General features: G+C 45.8%; 1 protein-coding gene across 6 annotated transcripts in view; it reads right to left on the bottom strand.

Moving 5' to 3' along the window:
* Window positions 1-4,243: 4,243 nt before the first annotated feature.
* The window catches only part of ALG2 (ALG2 alpha-1,3/1,6-mannosyltransferase), a 523,116-nt gene continuing 504,638 nt past the window's right edge, over window positions 4,244-22,721 (bottom strand). For 3 of the 6 annotated variants that reach the window (XR_004319356.1, XR_004319352.1, XR_004319349.1), the window contains one exon: window positions 18,110-19,670. The gene's annotated coding sequence lies outside the window, so the exon portion shown is untranslated. Of the gene's footprint in view, window positions 6,170-10,061; window positions 11,555-18,109; window positions 19,671-20,945; window positions 21,580-22,721 lie in introns of those variants that run through there. The other 3 variants (XR_004319350.1, XR_004319353.1, XR_004319351.1) reach the window with 3 other exon arrangements.

Raw genomic sequence — 22,721 nt, forward strand, 5'->3', positions numbered from 1 at the left:
TGAAGGGGCGGTAGTTCAATCTTAACTGGCTTAGCTTGAATTAGATGCAGCTGACTCCAAGTTTCTAGACAACAACTCAGGCAAATATCTTATTGTTTGGGCTACAGGCCGCTTGGAGAACATGCAAGTCTTAAAACGACCTTGATTAGTGAAGGCAGGTGAAATGGATTGAACTTAAACGGTTTCAGGCATCTGCATTTACTCACTGAATCTGGCAACCCTGATTTAAGTAAAATGAAAACATCCACACAAAGAACAGTAGGCGAGTGCTCATAGCAGCATTGTTCATCACAGCCAAAAATGGAAGAAATCAAAATATCCACCAGCTGGTAAACTGAGTTTTTAAAAAAATGTTGTATTTATTCAGTGGCTTACTATTCAGCAATCAAAGGGGATAGGCCACTGGTACATGATGCCAACATGGATGGACCTCAAACCCATCGTGCTAAGTGAAGTAAGCACGCCAAAAGACTGCAGACACCACCAGGGAACTTTTTGCAATGATGGAGATGTTTTAAAGCTGAACTTTGGTGATGAATACACTAATCTATAAATTCAATAAAAATAATTAATTATACACACATAATGGGTGATTTATAGAGTGTATAAATTATATCTCAATAAATCTGTTTGAAAAAACGATCTTCTGCCACACTTTCAATCCGGCATTCTTTCTGCGCTGGTTCTGCTGAATCACCCAATATTCCCAGCATGCCCTGCTTCTTACCACTTCGCTCAGGCTCTGCTTGCTACCGGGACAATATTTTCCCTGCCCTCTGCCTTGCTAACTGAATCATCCCCAAAGCCCAGCTCAAAAGTCGTTTCCTCCACATTCACTCACACTGCCTGTTGGTAGATCACTGATCCCCGGCAGTATTTCCAAGTCACTGGGCTCAACTTCTAACTTCACTTCATTCCTGGTTTAACCCCGTGGAGATTCAGAGGACCCCTTCCCTCTTCACCTTCAAGGAAGCAGATAGTTTTCACATCTTTCCCTTTCCAAGGACCTATTATCAGAACTCACATAATAGGTTCCAGGATGATTTGGATGCTAAGTCCACTGGGACCCTGGGCTTCTCCGGGAGCGTGGCCTGAGTTTGGTGCGCCCTGTCAGAAGCACAACCCCACTTCTTCAGGGAGTCCTCTTTGTGTCTCCTCCACACTCTGTGTAGGAAGACATGTCAGGTCACACACATTACACAGACCCTTCCAACTTCTTGTATAAATGTTATGTCCTGGAGTGGTTCCCAGGGCTCTCTCTGCCCACTAGATATGAATACCTCAAGAATGAGGACCATGGCTCATCCATTTTGGTGAACCTCTTGCCTAGTCCAGAGCACAGCAGAGCAGAGCAAACTCTTCTCGAAACAGAAGAGTTTGTTGAATGAATAAACGTCTAGTTAAAGGAATCCTTAAAGAACATAACTGATCAGACAGAAGCCGGCTATGGAGATGGCTATTTCCTTTGTAGGAGCAAAGTCCTTCGCCCTGGGGATCCCGCAGTAGAGGGTCTGTCAGCTTTTTATAAAGGCATTCCAGCCCCCAGGTCCCTCAGGTCTTCTTAGAGAAGACCTTTTTCTTTGTCCTTACCCACCACCCCACCAATCTCTGGAGAGCTTCCCCCTTGCTATTCTGTTTACTTATTCCATGAACCTTTCCCATTGTCCTTTCTTTGTATTCTTTGTATTCTTCTCATACTTGATGTCATTAAAAAAAAAAAAAGGGCTCTCCTTAGAACCCAGCACCTTTTAGTAAGATGGAAGTTGGCGCCTTTTGATTTAAATTATTTAAAGTGAAAGAATATTTTTGCATGCTCAATAAATATTTAAAACAAATTCTGTGTCTGTTATTCATCTTCTATTTCTTTTCTTGTCCTGTCCTTCCAAATTAAAAAGCAACCAGAATTCTTATTGACAACATCCCCAACCTCAGCCCAGCTTATGAGTTTAGTGAACCAGATGATTTTGGAAGTCTTTCCAGCTCTAATATTTTGTGATTCTAATACAGGTTTTATTTTGTTTCTTTCTTAAGCCAGTAAGTGAATGAAGTCTGCTTTGATCTTATTGCGGTGTTAATATTTTCAACCTTTACTTCAAAAAGGTACAGGAGTTTGATTTGTTAGGCTGCAGGGCCTGGGTTTTTAAGGAATGTGTCCTAAGCATCGGTAAGCATGGTTCGGAAATCCAGCGCTGGCTTAAACACAGGTTGGGTTTGGCAGGATGCCTCACCAGGTATATAGTTTGGTTCCTCTTGGACTTCTTGGTGCCTCGGCTATGCTTGAGTCATTCTGTAAGTCAGATCTGTGACTCAGGGTGTAGGGACTTGCACGGTCTGTGACATATAAAGACACCCGATGAGTACGTGCTGGACAGCTGCATGCTGGGGCCATGGGCTCCAGCAACTCTCAGACACACAGACAGCCCTTCTGCCACTTCCAGGATAGAGGCTTCCACTGCCTCTCCAGTGACCGGGGTGCATCCCTTATTTCAGGGGACAATGTAAGTTATTTTTAGAAAGTAATACTTATTAAAAGGTCTCCCTAGTACCCTATCACTCCTTCTCATTGGCCCCACACACCAGGCCTTTGCCCCAGTACAGCCATGTCAGAAATTGAGAGCATGTCCCTTGGGTTGGCTCTTTCCCAGGGTGAACAAACTCCATGTCTTAAACTGTTGTCCAAGCTTTCCCAAGCATCTCTCTGTATGATCCAGAGTTCTTAACTTATATTGCTACTAATCCAGGCTCCCGGAGAAGATAAAGTAGATTTCAGGTCTGTGCAAGTCTCAAAAGGTACTATTACTTATAAAACAAAACAAAACAAAAAGCATTCCAATTTAGTCCAAGAAGTCCTCAGTAGATGGCAGTGTTGATCTTTCATTGCTTTTTGGTCTATGGGGTGTTTTGTTGTTGTTTTGTTTTGTTTTTATAAGATTTAGAGCAGCTGAGGTTTCTCTCTAGCTTTAGATTATGGGTTCCATAAAACGTAGTCCTTTTTCCTCAGCCAGTTGTTTTTGTTCAGGGCCTCACCAAAAACCGTAAGTCTCCTGGGCATACATATGGGGGGTCATACTCTTTCTATTATTCTACAACTTACGTTTGCTTCTTCACATTGTGTGTGTTCCTCTCCATCAGTACATTAGATCTTCATTCTTCCCACTTGCACAGTTTATAACATTTACATTCTGTTCCGGAACTATACAGGCAAGTCTTCTAAGGCTTGAACTTCTGAATACTTAAACCCAATAAAAATAGCATGTTACCATATTGTGGTTATGTAAATATTAATCACTGCAGAACAAAATGTGATCAAATCTATAAAGAAAGAAAGAAAATCACTTGTACTTAACACTTAACTACACAATTGTCAAGGTTCAAAGCTGTCTTTTACTTTCATTTTTATTTTCCTCACTTTTACTGAGCTATCAATATTTTTTATTAGTTTGTTTGAATCTCATGTTTCCTGAAATCTCATTCTTCTACCCCTTTTTCTTTATTCAAGTCCCTCCCTGAGTAATTTGTAAATCTGAATACATCTGTTACAAGCTTTCCTTGCAGAAATGAAAATATCTTCTCCCCACTGATTGCTGGTTTGGCCTGGAGGGTAATTTAGTCTCAAATTCACATTCCCTTGGAAATTTAAGGCCATGGTTTAAAAGTGTTTCTGATGGGAAGTCTGATGTTAGATTCTTATTCCTTTGTAGCTGACCTCTTTTTTTTTCCCCCTTTCTGGAAGCTTTTAAGACTATATCATTGCCCTTGGGAGTTCTGACATTTCTACGAGTGTCTGGAGTGGATCTTGTTTTTATTCGTCCTGCTTCATACCTGGTGGGCTCTTCCAATCTGAAGATTTGTGTCTTCCCTAGCTCAGAAAAATGTTCTATTATGTTTTTGATCCACCCCAACACCCTCTCCTTTTATTTTGGTTCTTTCTCAAACTCCTGTTGAATGAATGGATGTGACCTCCTGGATCTTTCCTCTGTCTCTGGACTTCTCTTTCACTTTTCACTGCTTTGTGTTTTCCTCGTGCTCGAAGAGATTTCATGGACTTCCAGATAACTGGTCTAGGTTTTAGTCTCGACCACTCTTTTATTCCTGTTTGTTGGTTTTTTTTTTTAAATGTTGACAATCATTTTAAATTTCCAGAAATAATTCCTTATTCTATGGCTCCTTGTGTTCGAGATTTAGCATTCTTTCAAATCTCTCCAAAGTCAGCAATTTCTTCTTGAATGTTTCCTACTGTGTCTTTTTTTTTTTTTTTTTTTTTGAGATAGCTCCCATTTATTCATCTCTGTTTAGCTCTTTCATGCTCTTGGTTTTCCTGAAATGTCTGGTGGCCCATGGCTGTTCATCTACTTTCATACATGAAAGACTAGGCTCATCTGTCTAGGTAGCTGGTCGGGCCCATTTCCCAGGAGGCCTCTCCCTTGAAGGGAGGGCTGGCTACGGGCTCGTCAGCGGTCGGACCGTGTCATCAGCAGGCTTTGCCTCTCCGTTGCAACCTGGGGCTGCCCAGCCTTGCCAACGTCCAGAGAAGTTTAAAGAATGCACTGGAACACTTTACTGTGTTTTCCTCTTGGGCAGAGAAACACCCTCCTACCCCTGACATATGTGTCTGTTGTGGATGTCTGGAGTGATTCTAAGCTCTATTCTGCTTCTCTCTTGAGTTCCGACACCCACATTAGGATCTCTTCCTGGATAGATCACCCACATTTTTTTGGAGAATAAATCTTGGATCCTAGGGACTCAAGAGACAAAATTTCTATTACTAGTTGCTTTTTATGGGTTGAAGGTATGTTGGGAGGGGGAGCGGGGAGGAGAAAAGTCAGGGCCCAAACAGGCTAAGGGACAGTGTATGGGGTTCTCCGCTCAATTCTTCTGATGATGCCCTGTGTTTCTGTTTTCTAGTTCTCAGCTCTGAGTTTGAAGCTTCTGTGGAATGCCCTTGAGAAGGAAGTTCTTGGTCCTGGTGTTTGGGGTATGGTTTGCCTTTGCGCCTTCTCAGTCAATCGATCTCACCTGCTTTCCAGCTTCCTACATTTTCTCAGACTCTCTGATCTGCTGGCATGCTCTCTTATTTTCTGGCACTGATGTGACTTAATTCTTTAAAAAATACCTTAGATGAGCCCATGGTATGGTGGAGACGTAGATGTATGTGCTCAGTTTGTAACTTTTAATATAATAAGGTTTCTAAAGGATGCATGGAAATTAAAAAAAATTTTTTTTAATATAATAAGGTTTTCAAACTTGAAACTTATTCTTAATTTATGAGGTTCCAAAGGTATAAGACAGATACATAAAGTAAAAAAATCCCTTTTATCCTGTTCTAGGTAAAGACTACTAACTGTCCCCTTATACCTAGTCTCCTCTTCTTTCTTTAGAAATAAAGCTCCAAGTTTTAGCTGGGCTCATGACTTCTCAGCTAAGGAGGACACTTCCCGGGTGTGGCCAAGTGACTGAGTTCTAGTCAACGGCAGGTGAGCAGAAGCAGCTGCTCAAGCTCCCCGTGGCTCCTCGAAATGGCCTGGATGTGCCTTCTGCTTCCTTGATTTCCCCTTTCCTACTGGCTGGAATGCAGACACGGTGGGAGGCAGCTTTGTCCAGACAGAGGAGGAAAGCAGAGTAGCAGAAAGCAACGAGCCTCGGGAGTCCCTGACCCTTTCTTCCCGCTCTCCCAGCCCTGGTTTGTGAGAGAAATGAAATGCCTTCTTGTTTTAGCTTTGGATTCTGGGGTCACGTCTTACAGCAGCCAATCCTATCTCCTGAGACGGTCCCGAGGCTACTCAGATCTCCTCCCCAGAGGCAACCAATGGGGACATGTTGCCGGGTTCTTCCAGGGATATTTCATGCCTAGACCAACACGGACATGCACGCACAAGTGCATGCATGTGCACATACACACACCTCCGTACGTACATGTAGCCCCCTCCATGTTTACATAAATGGTGCTGTACCAAACAGCTGTAGTTTAAAGAAGAGGCCAAGCTCCATTTCAGAAGGGGGACTACTGCTGACAGCCCTCACTCAGCTTCTCCTCTTCTATGCTGACAAATTGGGTTCTACCTCCAAACATGCCCACCACCCCCCTAGTGAAACCAAAACTCAACTCACTCCGCTCTGAGATGGTTTCTTGCAAGCATGTCCCTCAGAAACCTCATTACTCCTCCCCCACCTAAAAAAGAGAGACTTATTGAAGTGTTGTGACCACACAGAATCATCTCCTTGTGAGGAATTCCAGTAAATCCATTTTTCCCGAGCTGTACCTTTCCAGGTCTTTGCATGACAAGAGTTGGTGCTCCAGTGGCTGCCCAGTGGGCTCAGCAGTTATCCCAGCCCTGGTGCTGCCTGAGGAAGCTCTGAGTGCAGACATCGCAGCTGGAGAATGCACCTAATTACTGAACGCTCCTTGAATGGTCTCTCTGCTCTCTGCCCATTTTCCCCTCCCTCACTGCCAGTCCCTATGCTGGATTTCAGTGCCCTGAATTGATCTTGTGAAGGAAAGCACTGGAGATTGGACAGCATCTCCGCGGGACTTTCTACCCTTTCTAAAAAGAAGGGAGAAGCCAGGAATCCACCTGGGTGGGAGGAGGGAGGGAAAAGGTGTGTATATTGGGGGTGGGGTGAATGGGATCAGTCTCAGAGCACCTTGGGGATGGACATTCTTATGGAATAAATATCTTTTAAAAACAGAACTACATGTGATCCAGCAATCCCACTTCTGGGTCTATATCCTAAGGAAATGAAAACAGGATTTCAAAGAGATACCTGTACTCCCATATTTATAGCAGTGTTATTCACCAATAGCCAAGATAAGGAAACAACCCAAGTGTCCATCAGAGGATGAATGGATAAAGATGATGTGATATTTATATACACACACACACACAACGGAGTACTATTTAGCCATGAGAAGGAAGAAAATCCTGCCATTTGCAACAACTTTGCAACGGACGAACATTGAGAGCATTATGCTAAATGAAAGTAGTCAGACAGAAAGAGACGAATTCTGTATATGTATTTCACACGTGTATCATGCATATGTGGAATCTAAAAAAGCCAGATTCATAGAAACACAGTAGAATAGTTGTTATCAGGAGCTGGGAGGTGGGGGAAACGGGGAGATGCTGGTCCAAAGGTATACCTTCCAGTTACAATTAACGATTTTTGGGGACCAAGTGCACAGCATGGTGATTATAGCTAGTAATACTGTATTATACCCTTGAAAGGTGCTAAGAGGGTAGTTCTTAAATGTTCTCACCATGGTAACTACACGGTGGGATAGAGGTGTTAGCTAACGCTATGGTGGCATGAAGTATCTTTCCAACATTATCTTGATGGAGAGCTGACTCTCAGAACATACCAGTGGGAAGAGATCTGACTTACAGTCTTGCACATGAGGATTACAGCACAGGTCTTGCTCAGAAACCAGGAAGATCTGCTGAGATTTTTCTCTGTCTTCATCTCGGTCATTGAAGGGTTAAGCCTCTGCTGGCGCTCAGGAGTTTCAGCCTGGACTCCAAGGCCATTAATCATTGGAGACCAGGGCTGCTGCAGGAACGGCACTTACTAGCAATTAACCTACAGTAGAGGGAGCATTGTCCCCCCTCCCCTGCTCCCGTCCCTCATCTGCACGCCCAATTACTCTAAATTAACATTTACCAAGCAAAGTGCCTGTTAATTGGAAGGGCAGTAGAAAGAAAGGCCACACACCTACCCAGTCTAACTTAATAACCCCAAGAGAAGCCATTAATTAACAGGAAACGGTGCACATCCAGATCTTGTTTAGACGATTCGCTGCTAACCACGGGTTTGTGTTTCTGAGCTCGGCTCTGGGGTGTCCCCTCCCTCCCCTCCCACACCTCAGGTTATAAAAAAAAACACACTCGTAAGTGAAACTTCACTTTGAAGGATGTCTGCACTGACCCGGTTCCTCGGAATTTCCTGGAAACAATCTTCTTATTGTCTAGATGTGGACACTGAGGCAGAGAAACAGGACGAGAACTGCCCAGGGTCAGTTCAGGTTCAGATAGCACCTGGCTGCGTCCCTGGCTCGGCCTCTCTCTGCTCTGTGCACTGGAGACAGACTGAAATGCAGAGGCAGCATCCTCTCTGGTCTCCAGATGCCAGACAATCAAGTTTGGCAACTTTCATGGCAACTGAAAGGGTGAAAAGCAAGAGGCTTCGAAGAGGGGATGAGGAGGGTGGGGTACCTGCTCACCGGTGGGAAGCAGGGTCTCTGGGCAGCCAGCTCTGAAACTCCCTTCCAGACTTGCTCCCAGTCCCTGCCCAGGTGTGCAGTTGAGTTGAATGGCATCCACGTCCCCCAGCCCAGCACCTGAGGGTCCTGGCAGACACTCCTCCCTCCCCTCTACCTGCCATCCATTTCCACGTCCTGCACATTTGAATCCTGGGCATCACTCAGACCCAGTGCTTCTCTCCCTGTGCACATTCATGGTCTCCATCCCAGCTGGGCCTCTGCCCGGCCTGGCAGTCCTTTTATGTGCCCGATATAAGCTCTCTCTCTCTCTCTTCCATTCCCCACAGCAACTGTTTCACAGCTTTCTGACTTGCCTCAAGTCCCTAACCCATTTCTCCCTGTCATCAGACAGCCTCACCTCCCTTCCCAAGAAAACAGATGCCATGGAGAAGGGGTTCTGCTTAGCTTCCCTTCCTTCCTGCTGGGGTTCAGCCTACCCAGTCTGCAGGGCTGCTCTTTAGTTGCAGAGGTGTCTGGGTCCCCCGCCTGGGCTCTGAGTCTGTGTCTCCTCGGGGCCTTGCTCCTCTCTCTTCACTCAGCCTTGACCATCTCACTCTCTCCTGGATTCTTCCCACACATTGGAAGACTCTCAAGTGACTCCCATCCTAAAAGACCCTGCTTTCCCCCACGGTCCCCCTGCTGTAGCTTCTCTCCTTCCTTCTCTCCCTCCCTCCTCCTCCTCTTGGTGTTGAGACATCTCCACTCACATATTCTCAGCCTCCCACCCACTCTCAATTGCCCCACAGGAACGGTCTTTCCTAAGTTCAAAATTAGCTCCTTGTTACCAAAGCCAGGAGATATGTTTTTGTTGTTGTTGTTTTCTTTTTTAATATGACCCTTTTGTAGAATTTTCTACTGTCGATCACTCCCTCCCTCTTTCCCGGAACTCACTCTCCCTTGGCTATCCTGGAACTGCTCTTCCTTTTGCGGGCATCTCTTTCTGTCTGTCCCCTTGACAAGCATTCTCCATGGGCAGCATTCTCCCATCCACTCTGGTGGTTTCCACTACCAACTTGATGATGAGGACAGTGATAACGACAATGATGATGACAAGGATGATGACGGGGACTCCCGAATATACAGAGTCCAGATCTGACTCCTGGGCAATGGGCTGATCTCTCACCACCTGGCAGACACCTCACTTGAGAGTCTCCTAAGCATCTCACACTCAACATGTTCAAAATAAGCTCATTATCTTCCCTTCATCTGCTCCTCCCCTAGGGCTCCCCATCTCATGGGAAGTGCCACTAGGAACCTGGGAGCCATCCCACCCCCATCTCTTCTGTCCAATAAGTCAATCAATTAGTCATCAAGCCATATACATTCAGTCTCCAAGGGGCCTCCGTATTCCTACTGCCATTACCTGGGCTGTGACAAATTCCAGTCTTAACTCCTTACTGCCAGAGTGATCTTGCTAAACTCATATTTTATCAAGTTGCACCCTTCAGTGGCTCAGCACTGCCCTCAGGTCAAAGGTCAAGCTCTTCAGAACATCTTCCAAGCCAGATTCCTCAAGACAACCAAATGGGGTTACACTTTAGAAAAATCCACGGAGTAGGACAAGAGAAGAGTGCTCATCTCAGCCTCAATTTTCTCATTTTTAAAAATCAAATATCCCTTTAACAATGTTGGGTCTTAGAACTTTGATAGCCATTTCTTGATTTAAGTCATGACACACTTCCAAGAGGTAGGAATTATTTCCCCCATTTACAGATGAGAATAACTGAGTCTTACAGTCTGAGGTCACAAAATAAATAAGGCAGGATTTGAACTCCTGCCCGAGACTTCCTATGCTCTTTTCATAATCCCAGAGCTCAGTAATCTGAGGGGACTTCCAGTGACTTGGAGACCACTCCGACCACATCACAGATCTAAGAGACCTTTGCACATTGCTGACATCGTTTCCAGTTCTGGGTCAGAGGAAACCTGCTCCCACACCTAGTCTCAGATGGGGCAGGGATGACAGATGAGCAGAGGATCGATAGCATCTGTCTGGCTCCACTGACAAGCTAATCTTTTCAGTAAACATTTCATTAGCTCCTGCGGGGCTGCTCGCACCTGCTGACAGAGGGACAGAATGGGGTGGGTGAGGGGCCTCGGCTTTATAATTCACCTCAGATGTCATGTTGGCAGGGGTCTCCTGGCCCCTGAGATCCAGCTAAGCTCAGCTAGAACACTGGTGCCATGCACTGGTGGGATCCAACTCAGCCCCATGGTTTTTGTAAATTCCTGGAGACTAACGTTCTTTTTGTTCCCACTGACTCTTCCCCAAAGATTTCATGACCCATCATCTAAATGAGACCTCCCCCATCCCTGCCCTGTTATAAATTCTTACAACTTTTGTCTTCCCTTCATCCTGCTCTTACTGCTGCTGCTGCTGCTCTGACTGTCGGCTGTACTAAGAATAACAATAGCGAACATCTAGTGAGCACTCACTGTGTGCTGGGCACTGTGCTAAGCGTCTCGCACACATTACAACATCCCTATGAGGTAAGGCTGTTATATGTCCACATTTGACAGATGAGCAGAGTCTCTGAGAGCTTACGTGGACCAGCAGGTCCTAGATCCTGAGTTTACCTACCTCCGAAGTCCAAGATCTTACCCACTGTGGCACATTTGCAATTTGTGGAATCATTTGACTAACTACTGGCTATGCAAAGACGGAAAGTGTGTCTGATGGCTTCGCCCCTCTGTCCCCAGCACAACAATTAAAAAAAAAATGCTACAAGGTATTGTACATAAGGTTGTTTAGCTTTTACTGCTCCCAAGCCGATGGAGATAAGAAGCTGGATTTTGTTTTTGGTTTTTTGCCATACAAATTCCCTCTTCTCTTTGGCTGCTTGAGGAAGACTGCTTCCTGCAAACATGGCTAGTTTGGGTGATCTCTCATTTAGCTCCACCTCCTCTACTTCTTAAAACCAAACTATGTCCAGAAAAAGAACATGGAAACAAATATATGTATGTATATGTATGACTGAAACATTATGCTGTACACCAGAAACTGACATATTGTAACTGACTATACTTCAATTAAAAACAAACAAAACGATGTCCAGAAAATGTTCTCAAGCTAGCTGATAGCCATTGCCTTCCTACTGCTTTAAACAAGCTACTCCAATAGTCCGTCAGAGGGTGTCCCTCATTTCTGGAACTCTGTTTGCTGGCTTTCCTGGGGTCTGCAGCCTCTCCAGTTCTTCATAGATTTCCCATGTTCATTCTTTTCCTTAATTCCACTGCTGTGGGCAGGTCTTCCAAGTAATTTTAAGTTTTAGTTGTCTCCAGTTTCAATAAAAATTATTGCTGTTGGATGATTTCCAGGAAGAGAAAAGGGAAAAATGGACATCATGTCATAAGGTGACTTTAAGGGGACTGGGGTGAAGCTCTCTGAGGTGGGGCAGCCCGAGCTGCTTGTTGGCACATGGGCTGCAGGCTCCCTGGTCCCAGAGCTTTTGGGTTTTCACGTTGCTGGGAAAGGACCGAGCCAGAAACCTTCTGTGTCTCACTCTACAGTCCTTGGTCCAAAACACTACATTACAAGGTCCCCATTAGCCATGCCATTGGAAGAAAAATAGAAAACTCATAAGCTAAAATAAATAATTGAAATCACTCATCATGTTTCCACCTAGAGAATACCATTGTCAAATATGTGATATGGAGATTTAAAGTGTTCAGAGTTTTTCTATACATATATCTGCAAACAAAAATATTATCATACTAGGCACATGATTCTGAAACCAGACATTTTTACTTAGCACTATATGATGAATATATTTCCACGTCAATCAACACGGATTTATTTAACTTTTGGTGGTTCTGTGGTATTCTAGTGAATGCATGGAGAACGATCTGTTTAACCAGTCCCCTATTGTTATGCACTGTTTCTAATTTTTAACTTTTTGTACAATGCAGCATGGAATATCCTTGGATATATATCCCTGTGTACTTGAGTTTTTCCTCCTAAGTCAGGGTTTTGCAACAGTGACACTACGGATGTTCTGGACCAGTAATTTTTACTCTTGGAGGGCTGTCCCATGCATTGTGGGATGTTTAGCAGGTTACGTGGCCTCTACCCACTAGATGCCAGTAACACACCCCTCCCCCACAGTCCTGACAATCAATATCTCCAGATTGCCCAGTGTCCCCTGGGTGGCAAAATCGCACCTGCTTGGAACCACTGTCCTAAAGATAGAGTTCTTAAGTCAAAAGTTTAAAGGATGTGCAAATTTTAAGACATTTGTTATCTATTGCCAAGTCACCTTCCAAAAGCTGCATGATTTATCACTTTATGTTCCCACTAAGAGTGCTCAGTTCACCACCCTACAGATATGAGCATTATATCCATAATTTAGTCATTTATTAAGACAAAAATTCTCTCATTATTTGGTTTTTTATTACTAGAGTAAGGTTGAACATTAAAAATACCATGTTGATTATGCTGATTGGCTCTTGTTTCTGTGGTGAACTCTCTCTCCTTATGATTTACCGTTTTTTTCTTTTGGACTATTCTCTTATTTTTCCATGTCATCCTTTCATAGCTTGCTGTTTGTCTTTCTGTATTGATTATTTGTGGTAGCATTTGTTTTAAAAGCTTTAAGAATCTCTTAAGTAGGACCAGCGAAAGCATCCTTGCACATTTGCCTTTTTGGGGCTCTGTGTCCCCTCCAGTGAGCCTGCATCCCAGCTGGTCTCTGCCTGGTGAGGATGCCATTCGGGTACATACTCATTTATGTTAAAATCTGCTGAATGTGCCTTCTGTGTTTGAGTGAAAAGTTCTTGCTCTGAAAGCCCGCTTGTCAGGAGGCAGCCTTGAGCTAGGAAGACTGACCTGGGGCTTGACCATAATTAGTTCAGGTTAATTATTGCCAATCTGTAGATTTGCACCGAAGGGGCCTCTCGTTCCCTAAGCCAGGGCCTCTGGAGGTTTCTTTTATGAGCTCTGAACCTTGAGGGAGGACTTAAAGTAATGAATTTTCCTGTAATCAGATTTGAGGGTTTGTTCCCTGAGCTATCCAGTCAATTGGAGAATTGAGCACTGACTGGTTTATTTGGCCAAAGGACGCTGAAGATGAAGCACAAGGCGTCCGATAAGCAACCCAGTGAGTATATTGAAAAAATGACTTGACATTTCAAGAGATGCTCACCTCATCTATTCCACGAAGTTTTTAGAGGAAACAGTTTAATTTACAAGGAGAGGATATCATCTGGGAGCTATTCAGGAAAGAATGGGATAATTTTTGTTTTGAGTTATCAGGGAGTGAGAGTCCAATTATCCTCCAGCAAAATCTTGTGAGTTTCATCTTAAACTTCTTCCCTATGGGAGTAACATGGTTTGCACATGTTTATAAGTATTTAACTTGTTCAATATTTATTCAGCATTCATTCGTTTGTTCATTCATTCATTCAATCACCAGGAGGCAATGGGGATGTAGAATGCATGACACATGGCTCCTACCCGTTTTAAGGCAACACACATACCGCCTTAATTATTGGGTGAAAATAGATGCTCTGTGTGGGTTTGCATTATGTACATCCAGGGTTCACAACATGAAAACCTGCAGAGGCCAGGCAGCAAAGTTCATGAGGCCAGTTCAGGGATCAGGAAGATGATGAAAATGGGCTGAACTGAAGAGGAACAGTGATGAGCACGCACCCGCCAGCTGCCAGGTGTTCAACAGACCCTAGTTCCTTCTCCCAAGTCTCCCATTTGAAGTGCTCAGAAATGCAACAGCCTCTCTAGGTCTGAACTTGGAAAAAAAAAGCTCCTTGCAAATGGGCTTTCCAGTCAAAGAACAGGAGAGGGAAAGTTCAGACCTCTGCATATGGCCAGAAGCAGAAGGGAACTCCAGTGGTTCTCCTCATTTGCCAGGTACCTAACAGGCCAAATGCAGACTCCAGGCCGGTGGGACCTCTAAGAGAGGGGAGCATCCCAGATCAGAGCTCTAAGGGCCCTGGAGGTGGGAGTGAGGGCACTGACTGCAGAGAGGACTCTCCCGCCCTCTGACCCATTGCTGGAGTAAATCGTGTTATCTTTCTGACTCTTTTTTTAAGCTGTTATACTTACATCATCTTTCTTTTTTTAAATTGAAGTATAGTTGATTTACCATGTTGTGTTAGTTTCTGGTGTACAGCATAGTGATTCAAATATATATTATATATATACATACATATATATATATTCCTTTTCATATTCTTTTCCATTATAGGCTATTACAAGGTATTGAATATAGTTCTCTGCATTATACAGTAGGACCTTGTTATTTATCTGTTTTATATATAGTAGTTAGTATCTGCAAATTCTGAACTCCCCATTTATCCCTCCACTGCTCTCCTTTTTCCCCTGGTAACCATAAGCCTTCTGACTCTTGATTATGTTCATTTCTTATTTTTCTTTGCAGCTGCATGGTTTTTCTTTCCCTTTTCAGCATGTCTCATGGGTGATATAAAGGGAATTCTTGAGATGGGGTTTCCAATCAACCCACTTCTCAGGAGTCACTCACTGGTTTCAGAAAGGAATGTAGGTTATAAAATTTTAGGGAAAAAAAATGTTCTCAAGACAGGTATTCCAAAAGGGAAGTTCATTCTAGAGGGATGTGAGGCTCTCAGAAATGTCATTCTGAGTTAATTCCATCCCACAGTTAATTCCAATAAAGGAGAAAAGAGTGAGGGAGCCAAAGACACGGGGCATGGCTATGCAGGGAGCGGTGCCAGGCTCAAGAAGCAGAACCGCCTCATGCCAAAGACGGAGTAAGAACACATGTGCACTCGAACATACACGAAGGGCAGCGAGGGCACACAGGGACACAGTCGAGTGGTAGCCCAGCGTGGCTGAGATTTGGGGAAGAGGACCAAAGGGCTTTGCTGATTCTGCTGGTGCGAGATCAAAATTAACTCCTGGTAACAGTGACCTGAGAAACGGCGGCTTAAATGAAACAGGGGTGCGCTTTCTCCTCTGGGGCAGCGCAGGGTAGCTTTGACGGCCTCAGCATGCCATCACAGCCTTCTACCTTTCTGCTCTGCCCACCTTTCTGCTCTGCCCTCCTCCCTCTGCCAGTTCCCTTCACGGCCCAGGATGGCTGCCCACGCCCCTCCTGGAGGAAGAAGAGAGTGGGGAAGGGCACATAGGGGGCCCTTCCAAATGTGTCAGCACCCTTTACAGTAATTCCCAGAGACCCGCCCTGGTGATTTCTGCGTGCCTCTGACAGACCGCCTCATCTGCACAGGAGGCTGAGACATGGGGTTCCGCAGTGTGGGGCATGGCCTCACTCAAGAGCCAGGGGCACTCTATTACCAGGGGAGAGGAGAGAACAGACGAGGAGGAACAGCAGATTCGGATCCACGCTCAAGGAAACAACGAACAAAGAGGGCACAGTGCTCTCCCTTCCCTCCTCAATCCAGGGTACAGGCTGCACTGTCACTAGGCGAGAGAAAGCCCAAGACTTGGAGCTCTAATTTGCTTCCATCCTCTCCTAAAATGTTAGAGGAAAATTCAGATGTGGGGAGCCAGGGAGGTAGAGCAGCATTTTAAAGGGTTTCAAGTTCCAGCCCCCTGGATAAATTTTAACACAGGGCAGTGAGAGGGCTGAGAACTCCTGGAGAATTTGACAGGGGCAGGGGTGACTGGGCACCCCATTTTCTGAAGTGGGTTCTGCAAGATGCTGCTGGATGTTACAGGAAGAAATGGCTCCTGGGTGAAAAGTTTGGGAAACTCTGTGAAGCTGTTTATTTCATCACAGAAAATGTTGGAGTCATTAATATGCTGACTTCCCTTGTGATTTTTTTTTGTTTTTCTTTCTAAGAGGGAGCATCCTCAAGCTTGTGTGACCATGGAAGTCACTCCTTGCAGAGCGTTCCATGGGCTGTGTCCAGAGTAGATATTTGGGACATAGAGGTGTAGACAGAAGCTGCCTCTTTATCTGCTGGGCTCTTACTTTCTCAAAGCACCACCCATGGATGGCCGGCCTCAGAATCAGCTCAGCTCCGTCTCAGACCCACTGAAGCACAATCTCAGGCCTGTGGCCTGGAAACCTACATTTCCCCAAGCTCTCTGGATAATTCTCACACTCACTGAAGTCTGAGATCCACTCAATGACAGAGGCGAGCCTCTGCTTTACAAATGCTGTAACATGATTAATTTACATCCAGGTAGCTCCTCCCAGGCCCCCCCAAAACTCATTGCTCTCATCACCATTTGGTATCTGGCTAATTTTCTCAGCTCTGTTCAGAGCTGCTTGCATTTATCTTCATTGCCACTCTCTTTATTGATTTAGGTCCTTCTCTGCAATTCGTCAAGCCTGGATTGTATTTTAATCCTGTCCTCCAAAGAGGCTAAGATCCCTTCCAGCCTCGTATCATGTGGAGATCTGATTAGCTGGGTCTCGATTCCATCCTTCAAGTCATTAATGAAAATATTAAATGGGCCTGGGTTGGCACGAAGGTCTCTGGGGTTCTCAGTGGACGCGTGGCTCCCATGTCTGGTTCAGGCACAGGTAGGAGATCACACCCAACATTTCACCTACTGCTTCCTCACTGACAAATCCAGGTATGTAGTGCAAGTCTCTGCAGAAAATAACACCCATTAATGAATTCAATAAATATTAGACAGACAAATGCCGTTAAGGCCTCCTCTGCCCTTCTCACATCAGTGGCATGTTGACAGCAGGGAGAGGAAGCCTATACCCAGTGGGTGCATTGGAAGGATGCATGTTTAAGTAAAAGGCTGCTCAGCTCCAGCTTTGAGGTACACCATGCCAGGCTGAGCCGGCCTCACTACAAGCAGCTTCTACACAATAACACAGTAAGAGCTCACTTCTCTGAGCATTTCCAAAGTGCCAGGCACTGTTCTCATCTCTTGACATGTGTTCACTTACTTAATGCTCACAACACTCCTGTGATGTGAGTGCTATTGTCATCACCCTCTTCTAGACGGGCTGTATGAGGCATGTAGCGCAGACAGTGCCACAGCTGGAGAAGTGTCAGAGCAAGGAGTCACACTCGGGCAGGCGGGCTCCAGCGCCCAGACACTGGGTCACTCCCCTGTCCTGCTGCAGCAGGGCCTGAATGGATGGTTTGGTAGGAAATGCCTGCCCAACGCTCAAAGCCCAGAAATGATTAGGAAGACTGACTGCGGGGCTAACAGCTTTTCATCAGTTGCTTCTTCTAATGTTTGAAACCTCTGTCAGTCAATAGTATTTGGTCCCATTGTCTAGATGAGAAAATAGAGGCACTAAGATAGCTCCCCTGGAATCTACCCCTGGTCCTGCCAACTTGCTTCTCCTGGGGGCTGGCCCAGGAGGACTGGAGGCTGCAAAGATGGGTGAAGAAAGAAGCATTGCAGGTTGGATGCTCAGTCATCCCCACTCTTCCCAGAAGCTCCTTCTGTGGTGTCATCCTCAAACCTGGAGCAGAGCCCTGACAGGTGTGATGCTGGTGAAGCCCATCTTCCCTGAGAGTGGCCTCACTCTCCTGCTGGGCTAGTGTAGTCCTGGGAGATTGATGGCTGGGCTAAATCTTCTTTCATTCAAACTCACTCATTCTCTCCCTCACTGGCTCCGGGCTGGGCCTGGCCTTATTCCCGGGGCTGAACAAGACCAGCCCCTACATATGATATCACTCATACGTGGAATTAAAAAAAAGGAAAAAGAAGACACTAATGAATTTATCTACAAAACAGAAACAGACTCACAGATACAGTAAACAAACTTATGGTTACTGGGGGGCCAACGGGGTGGGAAGGGATAAATTGGGAGTTCGAGGTTTGCAAAACTACCGTATATAAAATAAAGACCAAATTTCTTCTGTATAGAACAGGGAACTATGTTCAATATCTTGTAATAACCTATAATGAAAAAGAATATGAAAACTAATGTATATGTATGTATATATGACTGAAACATGCTGTACATCAGAAATTGACACACTGTAACTGACTATACTTCAAGAAAAAAGAAAAAAAAGAAGTGTAAGAGTTGAGCAGACCTCAGCCCAGTCCCCACTCACTCTTCCTGCGGCAGTGGCGGGACCAGGGGTGCGGGCTGCCAGCCAGGCACACAGCTCTCCCGCTTCCAGAGAGAGCAGCTTCTTGGAAGAGCTGGGCCGTGAGTTTGGGTCTCAGGGACAGCTGAGTGGTAGGCTGGGGGTGTTCTGAGGCAGAACCGACACTCATGTGTCGCCCTTGTGAGCTCTAGAGCAACTCTGGTGGCTTGTGGCTTCTCAGCCAAATGCTACCAAAGCAACGGACGGAAGTCACATTTTCACCTCAGTCCCTCAGACTTGGCCCCTCAGCCTGGCCCCTACAGCTCTTTCCTGAGCTGATGTGCATCCTGTTAGTCAGTCCAGCTGAGGCAGTCCAGGGCCCCCAGAACATAAAAACATAAAAACAAAAAACCAAAAAAACAAAAAAACTGCCACCACCACTTGTCACTTGGCCAGGGAGAGCAGGCTGGGAGATGGACGGGTCTTTGTTCTCCTAGTTACTAGAAAGCACTTTGTCCATCAGCCACGAGAGGGCGATGGTCATCCACACATTGGATATGCCTATGGCAACAGTGAGGGGTACCCGCCTGGGCATCAGGGAAGTTGAGAAAGAGGATTTTGTTAAGGAATGGCGACAGGGATTTCCCCCCACCTCCAGACCTTTTAAAATCCTTTTAAGGGGTGTATTCCAATCTTAGGGAGCAGTCTAGTTTAAGAACGGCTCCTGAGATACAAAGACACTTACTTGATCTGGGAAGTCAAGAGAACTGGGCTGTAACCCCAGCTAGCTCTGATGCTCAGAGGCTGTGTTTACCCCCAGCCTTAGTTGCCTCATCTGTAAAATGGGAGTCATACTGTTTGTCATGCCTGTCTTACTAAGGGGTCACGAGGTTTAAATGAGACAAAGGAAGTGAAGGCACTCTGAAGGATGTGACGTAGGAAGACAAGAGATTCTGAACAAAGCCACTTCTGCTTTGTCGCCAGCCTCCTTTCTGTCATGGAGACAGAGGCGGAGCCTGAGGAGCCACAGCCTGCTTGGATGGAGCTGCCGCCTTGTCACGGAAGGAGGCCACTCCGTGGTCAGTGGTGCACAGCAGTGTCCCTACCTCTGAGACCTCAAGAGTGAGGGAGGCAGCACAGCTGGGAGAGTCTGGTCACAGCTCACACGGTGAGGTGAGAGCTCTGGTCCTGTCTCCAACACTGACTCGTCCTGTGACCTAAGGCGAGTCTCACTGTCTGTACAGTGGCAGGAGATGGGATCTCTCTGTGCCCTTCCAGCTCTGCTTTTCCGGCACCTCCCAGCCTTCAGTGTCCTCTGAGCTGTTACGACACGGGAGGCAGTGGCAGGGTGAGAAAGATCGCTGATACGGGGAGTTGAGAGGAGACCCTGATGCACAGGAACATGGGGACTTTCCTCTTTTTCTCTGGGCCTTGATCTTCTCACCTGTGGAAGGGGCAGATCAGACTAGTTGAGCTCTAACTGTTGTCTCCCTCAACCATGTCTAATAAATACACATGGGTACTAAAATTTCCTCATTCTAATTCCATTAAAAAAAACAAACAAGCAAACATGTTTCCCTCTGACTGTTCCTGACCTCTACAATACCTCCAAAGCATCCTGGCTCAGCGCTGGTTGGAGAACATGACCATGCGCACGTGTGGCCCTTCCCCCACTGCACATCGGGGAAAGTGACGGGACACGCCATCCAACCAGACAATGGGCTAACAGGCTGGCAGTGAGAACCGAGGTCTGGTTGCCTTCCTGATGCTCCAGGGCCTGGAGACTAAACTCCACCTTCAAGCTGCTGACCTAGCTGCCCTTGTCCAGTTCCAATGTCCTCGTCTCCAGCAGACTGTGTCAGCTCCATGTTGGCATCTGGTCATTTTGGCTCCAATGGCCCATGGAACGTTGTTACATTGTGTGGCCCATATTTCTTCAGTTTTATCTTCTACTGCTTCCATTGATTTTAAAATTCCAGTGCAAATTGAAAGCAAACTGAAGTTTATGGGGTACAGGAAAGGAGAATCCATCTGAGAACTCCCCACTTGGAACTGGGATTACTTCCCCTGTCTCCTTTCAAGATCTCCATTTTTACCACCTCCCTTCTTCTTTGCTTCACACAGGTACACGTCTTGCCAGTTTCAAACAAGCCTGCCTGTGCTGCTGTGCTCACATCAGGATACAATCCAGCTTCCCTCTTCCCTGGCTATGATGCCAGCAGGAGGAGCCTCCTCCAGGCTCCTTTCTAAAATGAGGACTGGATCCTATCACTCTCTTGCTGAAAGGTTATCAGTGGCTCCTCTTTGCCTTTGGGTAAACCCAGCATCAATGCCCTTAGGCTATTACCACTTAGAGTAACAGTAAAGACCAACATTCATTAGGCTCTCCGCTAAGTGCTGTGCATATGCTGTTCTATTTCATCCTCATAATCATCTGGAGCGGTGGGTCATATTATTAACCACATTGTGCAGGTGGGAGAATTGAGTCACTGAGAAGTGACACAGGCCCAAGGCCACCTAGTTAGGAAGGGATGGTGCTAAGATTCGAATCCTGTTTTCAAAGACTGCCCCTAATCACAGTACTATCCCACCTCATCATTTTGAGAAGCTTTCTGAGGTTACTCCTAAGGGACAGAACTCCAGGTTCCTTCATCTTTGCCTCCTTATTATGGTCCTCCTTGGAAGACACTGCCATGTGCCTGCCTCTCTCCTCTGTTACTAGATTGGAAACAACTTGAGCACAGGATCAAGGCAGAGATACTCAGAAAGCATTGGTTAAATCGAATCCTCCTCTGTTCTGGTAGCTTCCCTGCATTGCATACCTTCTTTTCTTACCCACTTCCTCCTCCTCTCTGCATTTGGGCTCTGCATATGCCTCTGCTCATTTCGGCCTAGTCTCTGGGGACAGCATGGCCACATACAGTGTCAGCCCTGGACCCACGGCTGTCCCTTCTCCGTGTCAAAGTCCTCTTCCCTCGTGGTCTCCATCACGCTCCCCACAACTGGTCGTTTTGACAGCTTGTCTTGTCTCCATCCACAACCCTCTGACCCAAGTCAGGGAGCCATCTTCAGCTCTGTCCCCCATCCCCATGACATGACCACCCATAGGCCATCCTGGGGGCATAGGAGCCATTCCATAAACAGGAGCTGGATGAATATTTAAAGGGAAGTAGTAAGTAGTATATTAGCAACTTACACGGATGTTGTAATGATCCACAGTGAAATATTCCCTCACCTCTTTGCCAAATTATCATTCCAAACCACGGAATACATTAAGTTTTATGATCTACTCGCTTCTTTGGGGAAATATAAATCTTGAAACATCATCTTCATATGACAGGGCAAAGAGTCCCCTGGGAGACAAGATGTTTAAGAATGTTAACTGAGAATCAGAAATAGTTTGTGACTAATATGGGGGTTTTGTTTATGGACACAAATAAATCCCTGGTCTAGGGCTGACCCGTACAGATCTGTCCACAATGAAAACTCTGCAAATGATGGAACAGAAAAACAATCTGAATCTAAAGAGATGATTGGGGGCAGGGTTGTAGTGTTTAGGAGCTAATATTTTCTGACCACAGATTTGTATGCTGTTCAAATGTTCTTAGTCACCAACTAACATAAATAGGATGTGATTTGACTCTGCCCCTTTCTCCAGGCTCATTTCCCATCACACCACACACCAGGTGAACTCAATACCTGCTTTCCACTTTCTTGGTCCCTTAACCTGCAACTTCTGCCCAGATGTCTGTCCTCTTTGAGTCATTTGGTAGACAGCTCCTGCTTTATAAAAACAGCATGAAGCTCATCTCATCCCTGAAGCCTTCTCAAAGGTGGTTTTTCCCTCCTCCAACTTGCTAGTGAACCCTGAACTTCGCCCTCTCTGCCTTGGGACCTCACAGTACACAGAATGGAAGAATATATTTCCCCACATCACTGGTGTTGGACTTGGCCAAGGACTTTAGACCAGTGAGATGTGAATGCAAGAGCCAAGGCCTTAAGAGGCAACGTGTTTTGTATATTCTCTAGTGCTTCCTTGACCTTCCACAAGAAGAATGCATCTCTGGCCAGGTGCTATTCCAAGGAGGCTATGGAATCACATGGAGCAAATTTGAATCCAGCCTAAACCCAGAGCCAACCCCAGCTGAACTGCAGAGCTGCCTCAGCCAAAGCACAGATTTGTACGTGAAAAAAGGAGATGCTAACTGGAAGCCACTGAGTTTTGAAGCGGTTTGTTTTGCAGCATTAGTGTGACAACAGCTGACAAATACATCATTCCACTTTGGGGCTGAACCTCAGAGAGGAAGTGTATGTAGAGAAAACCTGTTTGGAGGGATTAGGAAATTTCAGGCCTGGTGCTGTAAGCCTCTCAGAGCAGTCCACCTCTGGCAGGGTGCTGTGTCTAACACGGCATGGAAGTGGTAAGGCAGCACCAGACAGACGAGAGGGCCCAAGAGATGGGCAGAGAGATGCTGCTGGATGCGGATCTGATCCT

The sequence above is a fragment of the Camelus ferus genome, chromosome 4, assembly GCF_009834535.1.
Source record: "Camelus ferus isolate YT-003-E chromosome 4, BCGSAC_Cfer_1.0, whole genome shotgun sequence".
NCBI classification, from domain to species: Eukaryota; Metazoa; Chordata; class Mammalia; order Artiodactyla; family Camelidae; genus Camelus; species Camelus ferus.